The sequence below is a fragment of the Peromyscus eremicus genome, chromosome 11 (genome assembly GCF_949786415.1).
Source record: "Peromyscus eremicus chromosome 11, PerEre_H2_v1, whole genome shotgun sequence".
Taxonomy (NCBI): domain Eukaryota; kingdom Metazoa; phylum Chordata; class Mammalia; order Rodentia; family Cricetidae; genus Peromyscus; species Peromyscus eremicus.
In genome coordinates this window covers 64153292-64167769 of record NC_081427.1, presented here as the reverse complement: position 1 = coordinate 64167769, position 14478 = coordinate 64153292, and the positions used below count along the sequence as shown (strand labels likewise).

General features: G+C 34.2%; 1 long non-coding RNA gene across 1 annotated transcript; it reads right to left on the bottom strand.

The window, feature by feature from the left end:
• Positions 1-760: 760 nt before the first annotated feature.
• Positions 761-14125, bottom strand: LOC131921904 (uncharacterized). The gene is made up of 4 exons (XR_009382141.1): positions 13946-14125; positions 13614-13717; positions 3507-3610; positions 761-1288 (listed from the first exon to the last, which is right to left on the bottom strand). It is a non-coding gene; the product is annotated as an uncharacterized LOC131921904 (long non-coding RNA).
• Positions 14126-14478: the final 353 nt, after the last annotated feature.

Here is a 14478-nt window from a genome sequence, read left to right as displayed (position 1 = left end):
CTTCAAAGCAACAATATGCTGCACCTGTGCCTGAGGAAGAATAGATGCTACAGTGTGTCATTAATTTCATTGATGCCACAGAAACTGAATTTTGTAGGCTCTGTCCCTATGGGTACAGAAAGAGTCAGAGGAAACAAATGAGGAGAAGGAAAAAAGAGATTGCAAAAAGGGAAAGAAGAAGAAGAGGGGAAAAAATCATGTTGGAGAAAGAAAGAGTGAAGAGGATGAAAGAGATTAAGAACCAGAGAATGAGTGAGAGAGACAGACTGAAAGAACTTTTACCTTCTCTTCCCTTGTCACAAAGACAGAAGATATAGGTCAGTGGTAGAGTTCTGTCCTACACAAATACATAAGACTTGTATTTGACATTTTAGTTAATTTTTTTAATAAAATCTCAAAATAGTTTTAAGTTGCATTTTACTAGTGCTAATGATATTGAACATTTTAAGCACAAACAGCCTTTTGTATTTTGGGTGGGTATTACCTCTCTCAAACTAAACAGGTCTCAACTAAAAAGCTCAGTTCCAAGAATGGTTTACCTCTTTTCCATTAAGTGGACAGTGGGGTCCTATAGACCCTCTAAACATAATGATTATTTCCATTTCTCTTTGTTATTGCCTAGAATTTAATTGTCTGATTATTATTGAAGACTGCTAATACTTGAGTCATAGGACATGGATAAATCAAGAGGGTACTCACCTGGAAAAAATCACGGTTGCAGTGAAATCATGTATTACAAAAGGCAAACACTATTGGAAAATTTTGGATTCATTATATTCTTTATTTTTGGTGATTGCATAGTCAGAAACATTACTATTGCAAAAGTTTTCACACAAACCCCATATGTAATATATAGTGGTTTAGGAAGCTCTGTTCTTCATAACCAATAAGTAGACATTCAATGTCTTAGGCCACAAGTACAAAATATCCATTATTCTTGTAATTCATTTTATGTAAAATGGCTTTTGAAGATGTATTCTTTAGACTTGGAGTCATAAATTGAGGGAAAGTGGTAATTTCTATGAATAATAGTAAGCTGACAAATTGTTTAAGTACAACAATTGTGCTCATATGACCCGTATTTAAAATTCCATTTCATGCATTATTTACTAAGTCAAATGTAAGACTTTACTTGAACAGGCATGGGAAATGTGTACCTGACCTGTCTCTTCTTCACTTTCTTTAATTTAATGTTTTGATATTACGGTCTTGTCCTGAAAGCTTCCTTTCTGCAAGACTTAAATGTCAGTAGGATTCCGGGTAACTTCAGGGTGACAGTGCTCTGTCTCTGAAAGTAAAGAAGTATCTGTGAGTAGACATGTGGCATCCCTTGTAGATGTTAAGGAGGTTTCACTGGCAAAAGGAAGATGCAGAAGGGATATAAAATGTCATATTCTTTTATTTATTTATTTTTAATTTATTTTATTTATTTATTTCTATTACAAAAAGACATATTTTAGTAATTAAATAACAGGCAAAAATAAATTAATGAATCCACCTGAGCCTGTTAATCACCAAGTGAAGTGACTCTGGCTAGCACAAATATAGCCAGCAGGGCTCTGGTAGGCCTTGCCCTTCTGATTCCCTCTACATTTCTAAAAACTGTTATATTACATTCCTAAAGCTAGCCTCCATTGTCAATTCCTCACCCTGATGCTGACTGTTAAGATCCAGCTATGAAAATTTTTAAGTCCAGGGATTAAAAGTCCCCTTGGCTCACTTAATTATCATGCCAACTTAAAATGAAATGCCTCATCCTAGAACGGGGTTTCCCATTGTACCTTTATAAACTTCCTGTTTTCTTATGTGCCACATCTACCTCCCCTCTATCCAGAGATAGTCCTTTTCCCCACTCCAGGGCAAATATTCCTGCCCTGTTTCCCTTGTTCCCTTCCATTTCTCCCTCATCTTCTATCTGCTGTCATCAGCTCTTATTTTCTACCCTCTCTTCCTCTGGGACAAGTAAATCCTTTGTGCTGAGAATTTGTTCTTGGGGTGTCATAGGCTGACTTTGAGGTTTCCTACATCGTGGGGGCTATACTTCAAAGACGATGATCCACGTAAAATTATGCCAAGGAGATACTTTTTTTCTTATTTATTTATGTACTTTCTTTTTTTCTAACTGCGCAAAGCCTGAAAGTAAAAGCCTTCCTCATTCTGTAATGGCTCTTCAGAAAATTTACCTCGAGACGGCAAATCTCCTGTAGAATAACACAATTCAGAAAGGAAGGAATACTCTCTCCTCATATCAGCTGATGGCAAAGTTGTTTAATGAGCATAAATATCCTCAAAACGTTCACTGTAATGATTGCTTGTTAAGCATTTTGCTGACATATCATCACATCTTCACTTGCAAAATAGAGAAACTCAGGCTCACAGAGATTAATTTCAACAAATTTACAAACCTATTGAGGGCTAGGTCTATGCATTTACATTGTAACACATATTAGTGACTCATTTCTTCTGATAATACAGAGTTGATGATGGCAGCTGGTTCTTAAATATAATTGATATGTAAAGTTCTGTCATTATGGAGTCTAATACTAAATTTCAACGAATGATTATTATTAATTTAATCATTTAATGTATTTATGTATGAATTTAATGTAATTCATGTAGGACTCACATTACATGTATTTGCAAGCTATAGGTTAACTTTAATAAAAGTTCTGAGATTTGGAATTTAATATCAATTTTAAGAATTTTTTATTTGCTTTATATGTAACTTACATGTTTCAAGTTTAAAATCAATTTTTTAACTACAGTCACTATATTGATTAGATAAGTCTTACAGTCCTATACATACAATCATAACGTCATTTGTATAAAAATAGTAAATTTGCAAACAATAAGGACATGATTTAACTGCTTTTTACTTCAGTCTAAAACTGAACTCTTCTTGTCATATTAGAGGGCCACCAACCTTAAGTATATATAATACATACAATGCATGGAAATTGCATCATTGAACTGTTCTTCCTGAATATTTTATTTTTAAATACTGAATTTGAAATTTCCAGTGGAATCTATCTATCTCAGATGGGTGGAGTGTGGTGTTGATAAAATCTCACCCAGAGATCTAAAAACACAAGGTGATTTTCTTGCTACTACAAAATTCGATAGATGGCACATATTGGAAAGACAGTAGGACATCATGATTAGTGATGGTGTCTTCTTTTGTATACTATAATTATTTCTAGCAAGTGAACATACTGCCTAGCAATTCTAAATCTGACAGCAGACTAATGAGCATTAATGTACTTTATTCTCATTTGTGTAAAGCCAGAAAGTTTTACAGTAAGATGTAAATGAAAAAATAAACAAATAAGAATATTTTAGTGTGATAAGCTACTGTAAGGCTTCACATAAAACCAGCTTCTTCAAACTGATTCACCCATTAAGGATGTAATTAATGCATTCCACAAATTAGAGAGCAATTTTTTCTAAAGTATATCCAATAAAAATAATATTCAGAAAAAAAAGTGATTCTACAAAGGTTATTTTACCTGGTTTTGTCTTCCAAACTCTGGCATAGAAAATGGCTCCACCACAGTATTTTTCTTCAAATTGGGACTTGGAAATGCAAACAAATGTTGAACAACGGTATTGTCTAGAAGAAATATATTGTCTTGTTGAACTACTACTATATTCAAGTGAGAAAAGGTAAAGTTCATGAAGATCATGCAAATCTATCTCTACCAAAAATCAATAAAACAATTGATTGATGGATAGCTATAAATAGGAAGAACAGAAACAAATAAAATCATATAAAACTAACCTAGAAGAATGTCCATCATCAAATAAATTATTAGAAATGGAAACAGATATAATTTCACCTGTCCCATTTAGCTATTTTATTTCAATGGGTAGAGTTTCAATCTCAGGACTTTATGTCCAAGTTTTCTGCATAGCAGATGCTTTCCTCAGAAGAAATTGTGAATAAATTTCTATTCCAGTTCTAAATATGGTAAATTAATGTCTATTAATATGAAGTCATAGTTCATGTAATTTAGTTTAATGAATAGTAAATTTGTATTTGTAATATTGTACTACTAATATAATACTGGTTTCATGTTGTTTAAATTGTAGTTGTTAGGAAAACTCACTAGATGATAGCTAAACCAATTTGAAAATTTTTGCCACTTATGATCTTTGTTATTATCATGGGATTTCTCACAGTGATACACTCATTATCTTAATTTGTTCAACCAAATAAAATGAGAGAATGTATACACTTATACTGAAAAGATGCAGTGAGGAAGAACAAGAAAACAAGGAAGGACAGAAGGAAGAGGACACCAATTTCTATATCAAAATTCAGAAATAATAAGAATTTGTTGAAATTACATGATACTTTACAAATCACACTTTAGAAGGTAAAATACAGCATAATATATTTTTTTCAATTATAATGTGGAAGTTTGAAATTTCATATAAAATAAAAGTAATAAATGGCTGATTTCCTGCAAATACTTTCCTCAGAGCACTCATTTTCGTAAGTGGATACTTTTGTCACTTCCCTAGTATGTGAAACAAAACACAGACATGAAGAGATCTCTAAGTAAGTGTGTAATTAAATAATTCTATGAATGCTACTAATTAATTTGCTGTTGCTTCTGTCTTCACAGAAATGATTCAGGCCTCCAGTTCAGCCATTACCAGGAAAATGTTTCTTTATATTTACAAAGTTAATTTCATATATTACCTAACTTAATGGTCATATAAACAAAAGTGAAATATTAACCAAAGTGAAACAGGCAAAATTCACTGTATTTTAATATTTTTAAATCACACTAGTGGAAATATATGACATATTTCCAAATCTTTTGTGGAGTTAATCTGGAGTAAAATGGGAAACTAGAAAACCAGAGAGAGGCCATTAGTGGAGAATATGTATTTCAGGGGTGAATATGAGAAATGAAAATAGAGAAGGGAAATATAGTGCAAAGAACAGTTCAAGCAGGTAAAGGAGTGATGGGAATGAAGACATAAGGAGATAAAGGAAGTCTTAATTAAACTGGAGTGTCCACGAAAAAGCAACATGGGAAACTATGTTCTTGCAGTTCAAGTAGAAGATATGCAATAAGAGGTAATAGTAGAATATAATGTGTATAATATAATAATAGAATATAATACTGGCAGCTGAAGATTTATATGGAAGTAGTCACAAGAAGGAGTAAAGTTAGGCATTGGCTAAACCCAAACTGAAGGTGTATGATGAAGTTTTATGAAAACTCAGCACTTTTTAAGCTTGCTGGTTTTATCTCATTCTGGTTTGCTTTAGAGTTTATCTTATTTTAATTTATGGTTAATTTTATATGTATGATTGTATTCTAATGAGAGAAACAAAAAAGTGTAGATTTACAGAGGCAGGCAGATCTCTGTGAGTTTGAAGCCAGCCTGTGCTACAGAGTGAGTTCCAGGAAAGACTCCAAAGCTACAGAGAAACCCTTTCTCAAAAAAAAGTGTAGATTTGGCTAGAGAGGTGGTGGGATGATCTGGGAGGATTTGGAAAGGAAACTGTAATCAGAATACATTGTATAAAATATATTTTCAATAAAGGAAAAGTTTAAAAGATCATTTCTGAGTTTTAGTAAACAATCTTCTTGTTATATCTATCTGTGTTCTCTTGCCATCTATATTTACATGATGAATGATAGACAGGTGGGTAGGTAGGTAGATAGATGATAGATAATCAGTGAGAGAAGAAGATAAACAGATGAGGGATAGTTAGATAAATAGATAGATAATATAGATAGACAGACAGACAGATAGGTAGGTAGACAGATGTATATCACACAGACAAATAGATGATTGATATATAAAATAAATGACAGATATGTGATAGGGATAGACAATAACAAATATTTTCTTCATGGAGTTTTCAGACTGCATACTTTAATGTATAAGATGTATGAATGACATTTACATAATGATTTTACAGCTTGTCATATTGCTGAAGTCACTCATCAGTTCAGAGAGTTTTAGTGAATTCCTTGAGATTTTCTTCATAGAAGATCATGTCATCTGTGCACTTCATTTGCCATCTGTGTGTTATTTACTTACTTAATTCAGTTTTCCTATTTTCCTCATTAGATCTGTCAAACATAATATTTAATGTGGTACTAAGGCAAACAGTCCTGGTCTAGTTCCTGAGCTTAGCAAGAAAGTATTCAGGATTTCACCATTAAATATTAAGTTTCTATAAATTTTGAATAGATTTTCTTTATGGGTTTGAAGAATTTCCATCTATTCCTAGGGTTCCCCCAATAATTATATAATAAAGGGGTACTGAATTTTGTCATCCTCACTTTCCATATCTACTTAAAATTTTCACTGTTAGTAGTTAAGTTTTGTTTCAATCTTGTAATAATTGCCATTTATGGTGAAAATAGTTTATTTTTTTAAAGAATTTCATCAGAAGCATCCTTATTACTGAACAATGCTGTTTTCAGAAGGCAAGGGCCAGGAAATGAAAACCTTAGTATCAGACACAAATTATTGCCTTAGGAATTATTTATTCAGGAGTTCCCAGAGCCAACCCAAACATACAGGTGATTGCCCAGCGTAGCTAGATAATAAGACAGAATTGTTGAAGACAAACTTTGGTCAGGACACAGATAAAAATCAAGCAGTAACTCAGCAGATTTTTAATCCCCATCCACCTCATTCTGACTAGTACCCACACACTCACTTCTTTTGTTTTTCATATAATGTATCTTGCTTCTGATTTCCACATTTATAATGATTGGTACATTTCCCTTCAGCTAAGAGCAGATTGGATCAAAGAGCATTTTCCTGATTATTTTCTCCAAAGTGGTACAGCCCCTCCTACTCACTTTATCTTTTTAGCTAATTGTTCTTCTAAGCACTTTCCCTTAAGTGACATTGGGTTAATTATCTCTTCAATTATCTCTTTACTTCATTCATTATTTCAGACCCACCAGGGGCTAAATAGTGAGCTTCATAAGAATCGGAATCTTTTTTCAGAAGCCTGGAGACAGCATTCATACTATACTTCCAAAATTCTTGTTTTTTGTTTTTTGTTTTATCTCTGTCTAAAAATCTGTTTCAATCAGCCTAGTGTATAAACACTTTCTAGCAATATACTTTATGAATCAGTGAATGAAGGATACAAGATCTCCCGACATAGTCCAGCTTAGTTTGAACTTAGTTTATAGACCTATCAGTCACCAGCTGGCCTAAAAACTGATCATTTTGCTTCAAACTAGACTTCAGATTACAGGTATAGGCTATAAGAACATGAGTTTTGCAACACAGTTTTTAAGTTCTTCAATTGTTTGCTTCGTCAACTTTTGAGGCAAAGTCTCTCACAGATATTGGAGTTGACCAATTGGCTCAACTGGCTAGGCATTAAGCCCCAGGTACCCATCATTATCTGTCCCCCTACTCTAGGGTCATATGTACACAAGACCATATCTGGTGTTATACATGAGTTCTGGGCATCTTAACTGAGGTTCTATTTGTTGCACAACAAATATTATACTGACTGAACCATCACCCTAGACTTATCATTCCACTTATATCTTTTCTTCAAATTATGAATTATAGATATTTAAGCATTATTATTAACTTGATCTTACCTTTTTAATCCTACCTTTTCTTTTTTATAGGCAATTGTATATGTTAGATTTAGAAGATATATTTCTAAATATATATATTAGATTTAGAATACTTATACATATACATATATATTTGCATATATTGTATATTATAAATCCTAAGGTATCTTTCATGAAAAACTGGGCAAAACTGTATATATGTTTATGCATACATATGTATATTAAAATAGGGATGTTTGTACGCATATGCATGTATACATATATATCCCTACTTTTATTATAATAATGCCCCAGTATAATGTAGAATTAAGATAATGAACTTCTTTCCAATGGAGTCACCACCACTCCCATGTCCCCTTGTTTTATCTGCATCAGCTTCAGTTTCTTTTCACTTTGTGTAATGAATTTTCTTTTATTCTATTTTCCTTTTCTACTCAAATTATGATACATTTCAACAATTATGTTTTACTATTTCACCTGTTTATAACATTTTTCTCTTGAAATGCAGTTTTTCATAAAAATATTTACATATTTTTGTAAATTGTAAAATGTTCATTTTTTCATTCATTAATATCCTCATCTAAGTTCCCACTCTTAGTGATTAGAAACTTCAGTGAATGGATAGAATTATTCTCTAATCTTGCCTGTTTAAACTTCAAAATTTTATTATTTACTTACATGATTGGGTTTTATACCTGAGCTTTTTAAAAGCACACAAGTCTTCCAGAGTAAAATGAATAGTTTTTCCTTACTCATTTTGGTCAACAGTATAAATTGCGGAGCAGAAATAATCAGGACAAGATCCTTTTGGTGTGTACATAGTAATAATTAGTCAAGTAAAGGAATACACTAAGAAATAGACCATAGTAAGGGAAATAAATGTGCATACATATGTACAGTAAGTCACTTAGGTCTAGTCAATACAAAAAGACAACTACTTATACAAAAACTGAACAATGCCGGGCGGTGGTGGCGCACGCCTTTAATCCCAGCACTCGGGAGGCAGAGCCAGGCGGATCTCTGTGAGTTCGAGGCCAGCCTGGGCTACCAAGTGAGTTCCAGGAAAGGCGCAAAGCTACACAGAGAAACCTTGTCTCGAAAAACCAAAAAAAAAAAAAAAAAAAAAAAAACTGAACAAGCTAAGGGTATAAAACTAATGTTTTCCCATACTACTTCTCTGGCAAGAACCAGTATATATGTAAGGAATGTTATTACTATTAATTATATTGACAACTATTCATCACTAAATGTTATTAAGTTATTTTGAAAGCACAGTTGGAAAAAATAATAAATTTGATAATTTTGTAATAAGATTATTCTAATGAACAGAGCCCATGTAGAACAACTTAAACATATTTGGTAAAAAGAGACAGAAACTGGCTAAAACGCAAATGTATTTGACAGAGCCAGGCCAGCAGCTGATAGCTTTAGTAGGTTTTTTTCTTCGTTTTTTTTTTTTTTAACTGAAGGATGTTACATATAGTGGATTTATCACAATGTAAAATGAAATTATTTCTCTAGCATAATGTGTGAGCACAATCAGAATTCTAATATGAGCAACAGAAATGGGCATGAGTTGCTGGAATCCCATTGTATGATTCCAGAGTCTTTACCACAGTGATGGGCAGCTATGCACTGTGGAGAGATAGAACTGAGTACTCTTGAAGTGGGAAGGTTCTGAAAATGAAGATAACCACATTCTCAAACATGTGATTGATATTTTAATACTTCATCTAGATGAATTAATGTGCAGTTTAGTTTTAAACGTCAACTTGCCACAACCTAGAATAAAGTCAAGATAGTCTCTGTTAGGAATTTTCTTTATCAGTTTGGTTTGTGGGGTTGTCTATGGTTCTTGATAGTAACCAATGTAGGAAGACACAGCTCATTTTGGTGAGCACCATTATCTAGGCAGTAACTCCTTGACTTTACAAGACAGGCAAAATCTAAAGGCAACAAGAAAATGGAAACATAAATTTATTCATTGCTCTCTTCCTTTGATTGTTGATATCATAGTTGAGCATTTGGACTTGACTTCTCCACATGATGGACTGTAGCATGGGATGGTTGTCAGACAAGGGAACCCATTTTATCCCCTATGTGGCTTTTGTTGTTGGAGTATTATTATCACAGCAACAGAAATGACATTGGGACACCTAGTAAACACCAGAAAATGACAGTGGTCAGTTGCAGTGAAATGGGTTAAATTACGTTTCATAGTATCAGCAGCAGAGATCAAGGGTGTTGTAAAGAATCATTTATTTGCACATGTTCCTGTGGGTATCACCACACAGGTGCCACAGTATCTTCCAGAGAAGCACACTAAGTTGTCAAAATTATATTTGATTTTTCTCCATGTTTGTAATGTGCTCTCACTTAAAATAAATAACTCCAATATTGGAAAATGTAGCTTTAGTAATTTGTTGACTTCACTGTGGAGTTTTGTTGTTGTTTTGTTTTGTTTTTTAATTTTTTCCTCTTTTATTTCTACAGTGACCATATATTTTCTTGTCATTGTAAAACAACTGTAAGAGCTGTTTAGTGACTGAATCAATCTGAGTAGAGATAACATATTGTACTGTTTTGACCTTTTCAATATTCTGTACTTTAATTTTCTGTCTGTTCTACATCTTCCCTACAGGGTAGTGGGACAGAAGGCAAAAGCAGAAAGGCAATGAGTGGCCAATCAAATCAGAGAACACTGAAAAGGTCAAAGCTGTATAGTAGGATCTTATAAGTGACAGAATGGATGAGACATTAAAATTGTCCCACCTCATTCTTATGGCAAGGATGATAATGAAAGAGGAAATGGCAGTACATAAATCTATTCCTATTGCAGTTATTCTGGGAACTGGGAACATAACAGCATATTCCAATTATGACTCTAAAAACTGAATTATTTTGCTGCGCTACAGACTTTGTAGTATATCTAAATTGCACATACCCAGTAGGACTAATTGTCTGATGGCGGCTATCTTGTCTTACACAAAATTGACAAATTAAATTAAATGGATCTGCTCTTATGTAAATTGAGACAGCCTAAGCCAAAAAACTTCAGGAAAACTTTTATGTAGAACTCAGTGAAGTTTCTTGTGAGAATTCGTGGAAACTGCCGGTGACGGTGGTGGGATTTGCTAGCAGAGAAGTACCAGCCTAATGTGAATTTTAGAAACCAAATTTAGAAAATTAAACCATAAAACAAACAAACAAAAAAAGAGAAAGAAAGAAGACAAACTCAGAAGTCAATATAAATCTTTAGCTTGCTGCTGCAAACCAGTTCGGCACGGTACTCTTGCAATGTGACCAAGGGAGACAGGTTCAGTCAGAGCAGTCACCTGGAACCTACATAATGAGTGTCATTCCTTAGAATCATTAATCTATTGGCCATACACATGTTCTAGAGTTCAACTTGAAAAAAAAATGAGGAAAAAAAGCATTGCAGAATGTAAATGAATTGTATTGTAGGGAATGTTGACATAATTCAGGGGAGGTTTAGGAAAGCCAAAGATTGTGAAAAATATGTTAAATTTCACATTGCTGTGCCATTTTTATTTAAAAAAATCCACACATAATCAGTATCATATGTCAGCTTAGACATAGATGCATTATTTAGGCTGCTATTTAATGTTTTAACAGTGGAACTAGAGTAAGTACTAAAGGAAAACAGAAAGCTATGTAAGAGCATTTAAAATTCCTTGAGAGTGCCTTCCTAATTTCACTTCACAAATATTATGGAGAAATCAATAGCTTCCTTTTTGTTCTAAAAAATTATACAACTGTTTCCATGATTTAGTTTCTCAACAATAATGTCAAATACTTGGTGTATTTGTGTTTAAAGCTCTTAAGATATATTTCTTTTATAAAGTCACATACTTTATAAAAAAGAATATTAACACCAGAATCTCCTCGACAGGCAAAGATGAGATTTAATGCTGATATGTCCAGTAATTAATGGTGTTTACATTTATTGACATTATGTGTATATTGACTTCTATGGACACATAGGAATAAGAAGTAGAATGATAGAGATGGGTCATTCAATGGCTGGAAAACTGTATTTAGGAAGACTTATGATACTCTGGTATGCTGTTGTAAGTTGGGTGATTGTAGATTATCTTAGAAAATTATACGTATCAAAAATCTCTAGAAAATATTCTGAAGGTTTCTACACAAAGAAATGACTGATACTTATAGAGACTGATATTTTACCTTATTTAAGTGTTATATAATCTTTGCAACAATGGTTAATGCAAGTGTCAATATTTATCAAATTAAAATGAAGTTTTTCTGTTGTACATACTAGTCATAATAAACCTAAATAAAATCATTGAATATATAAACTCTCTTAATTTAAACATCAGAAATCAGAAACAATTTCCAGAAATGGTCATTTGAGCAAATTGACCATAAAATGTTGGGCTGAAATTAGGGTAAGCCTTTTTTACTTTTTGTAATTCCCTTAGCTTTTGTTACACTAGTTCCACTGATACTTGTATTCTGTGTAAGAGAGAAAACCTCTGTTATAGGTTTTTGCTTGCCATTGTTAGAACTGTATGCATTGCACTTCGTATTCTACACTTTCCAGTATCTGCACAGCAGTGCTGAGTATGCATTACCCTTGCTGTGACGACAGGGACTCCATATCAATTCACAATCATTTTACTCCTGAGAATTTCTGCACTCTGCAGTAGATCTTGTTGAAATAATAGTCTTTTGAATTCTGATTTTCTGCTTTTGCAACAGATACTACTACTCTTCTTCATGAACTCAAGACAATTTGTTGAATCTTATGATACTCATGTGATCCTTGGATCTAATAGCATATTTTCATCCATTTTGACTACATAGATAATAGTGCTTTACTGCCTTAAATTTACATACTATAGAGTTTATACCTTATTAGGCTATTCTTTTGCTATTGAACTCATATTTTAAAGTGTTTATTAGTCTATAATGCATATACCATATTTCTGAAGCACTTACATGCCTACAGCTCTCTTAACCAAAATCCTAGATATCAATACATAAAGGTCATAAGATTACGTAAATTGAACTTATATGTAGTTTCCCCTTTACATTGTTCAAAATTTTGGATCATAACAAGGTCTTATGTAAATGTTTGTTCATCATATAAAATTAATATTCACCATTTTCTAGATGTTATTATTGATTTGAAAATGAAAGCTTCAAAATTATCAATTATCATTGTTCTTTAAGTCAGGAATTTGACTTTATGGGTTCTTTTTTTTTTAATTAAGAGATTTTTCTATTCATTTTACAAATCAACCACAGATTCCTCTGTCTTCCCTCCTCCCACCCCCCAGCCTTCCCCTACAACCCACCCCCCATTACCACCCCCTCCAAGACAAAGTCTCCCACGGGGAGTCAGCAGAGCCTGGTATATTCAGCTGAGCCAGGTCCAAGCCCCTCCTCCCTGCACCAAGGTTGCGCTAAGTGTCTTACCATAGGCACTAGGCTCCAAAAAGCCAGCTGATATGCTAGGGATGGGTTCCAATCCCACTGCCTGGGAGCCTCCTAAACAACTGTCTTGCCTATCAAGAGGGCCTAGTCCAGTACCTTGGGGGCTCCTCAGCTATTGGTCCACAGTACATGTGTTTCCATTGGTTTGGCTAGTTGTCTCTGTACTTTTTCCCATCATGGTCTCAGAGCAAGGAGAACACTCCTACACTCTTGTTTGGAATGCAAATTTGCACAGCTACTTTGGAAATCAGTATGGTGATTTCTCAAAAAATTGGGAATCAATTTTCCTCAAGACACAACTTTGCCACTCCTGGGCATATACTCAAGGAATGCTCAATCATAACACAAAGATACATGCTCAACTATGTTCATAGAAGTATTATTCATAATAACCAGAACCTAGAAACAACCTAGATGCCCCATCAACTGAGGAATGGATAAAGAAAATGTGGTACATATACACAATGGAGTACTACTCAACAGAGAAAAACAATGACATCCTGAGTGAGGTAACCCGGACTCAGAAGCACAAATATGGTATGTACTCACTCATAATGGATACTAGATGTAAAGCATTTGAAAACCAGACTGCAACCCACAACTCCATGGAGGCTAGCTAGTAAGGGGGATCCTAGGAAGGACGCATGGTTCGCCTAGCAAAGGAAAAATAGATGAGATCTACATGAGCAAACTGGGGATGAGGGGGTGTTGAGAACAAACAAGGGATAGGGTTTGAGAACATAGGGGAATTTGAGGTTTGAGCTGGAACAGGGACAGAGTGGGACAAGGAAAGAGATACCATGATGAATGAAGACATTATTGGGAATAGGGAGAAGCAGAGTGCTAGGGAAATTCCCAGGAATCCACAAGAATGACCCCACCATAGACTACTGGCGATAGTCAAGAGGGTGCCTGAAGTAGCCTGCTCTGGTGATCAGATGGCTGGATAACCTAATTGTCATCATAGAGCCCTCATCCAGTGACTGATGGAATCAATTGCAGAGATCCACGGCCGGGTGCCAGGCCGAACTCCAGGAGTCCAATTGATGAGAGAGAGGAGGGATTCTATGAGCAAGGAACATTGTGACTTCATAGGTTCTTAATTCTAGGTATAGAATACCACCCTATGAATTGTTTGCCAAGAAGTTCCCAGAATATCCCCAAACAAAATAGGTTATTAATATTACATTCATTATCCAACCATAAGCAGATGGTAAAAGCCTGTTGCTGAACATACCACAGACTTTGAACACAGGGCATAGAGAAATCATGCTATAACTGAGATTGCTGGGTAGCTTCCAGGGTGCTGAGAGGTTGTATACAGGTTGCTGAGGGAGAAAAACCAATTGCCTTACTTAAACATGGGTTCTTTGTGACACTATTCTGAATTGTGAGGCACAATTTGTCTCTGTCC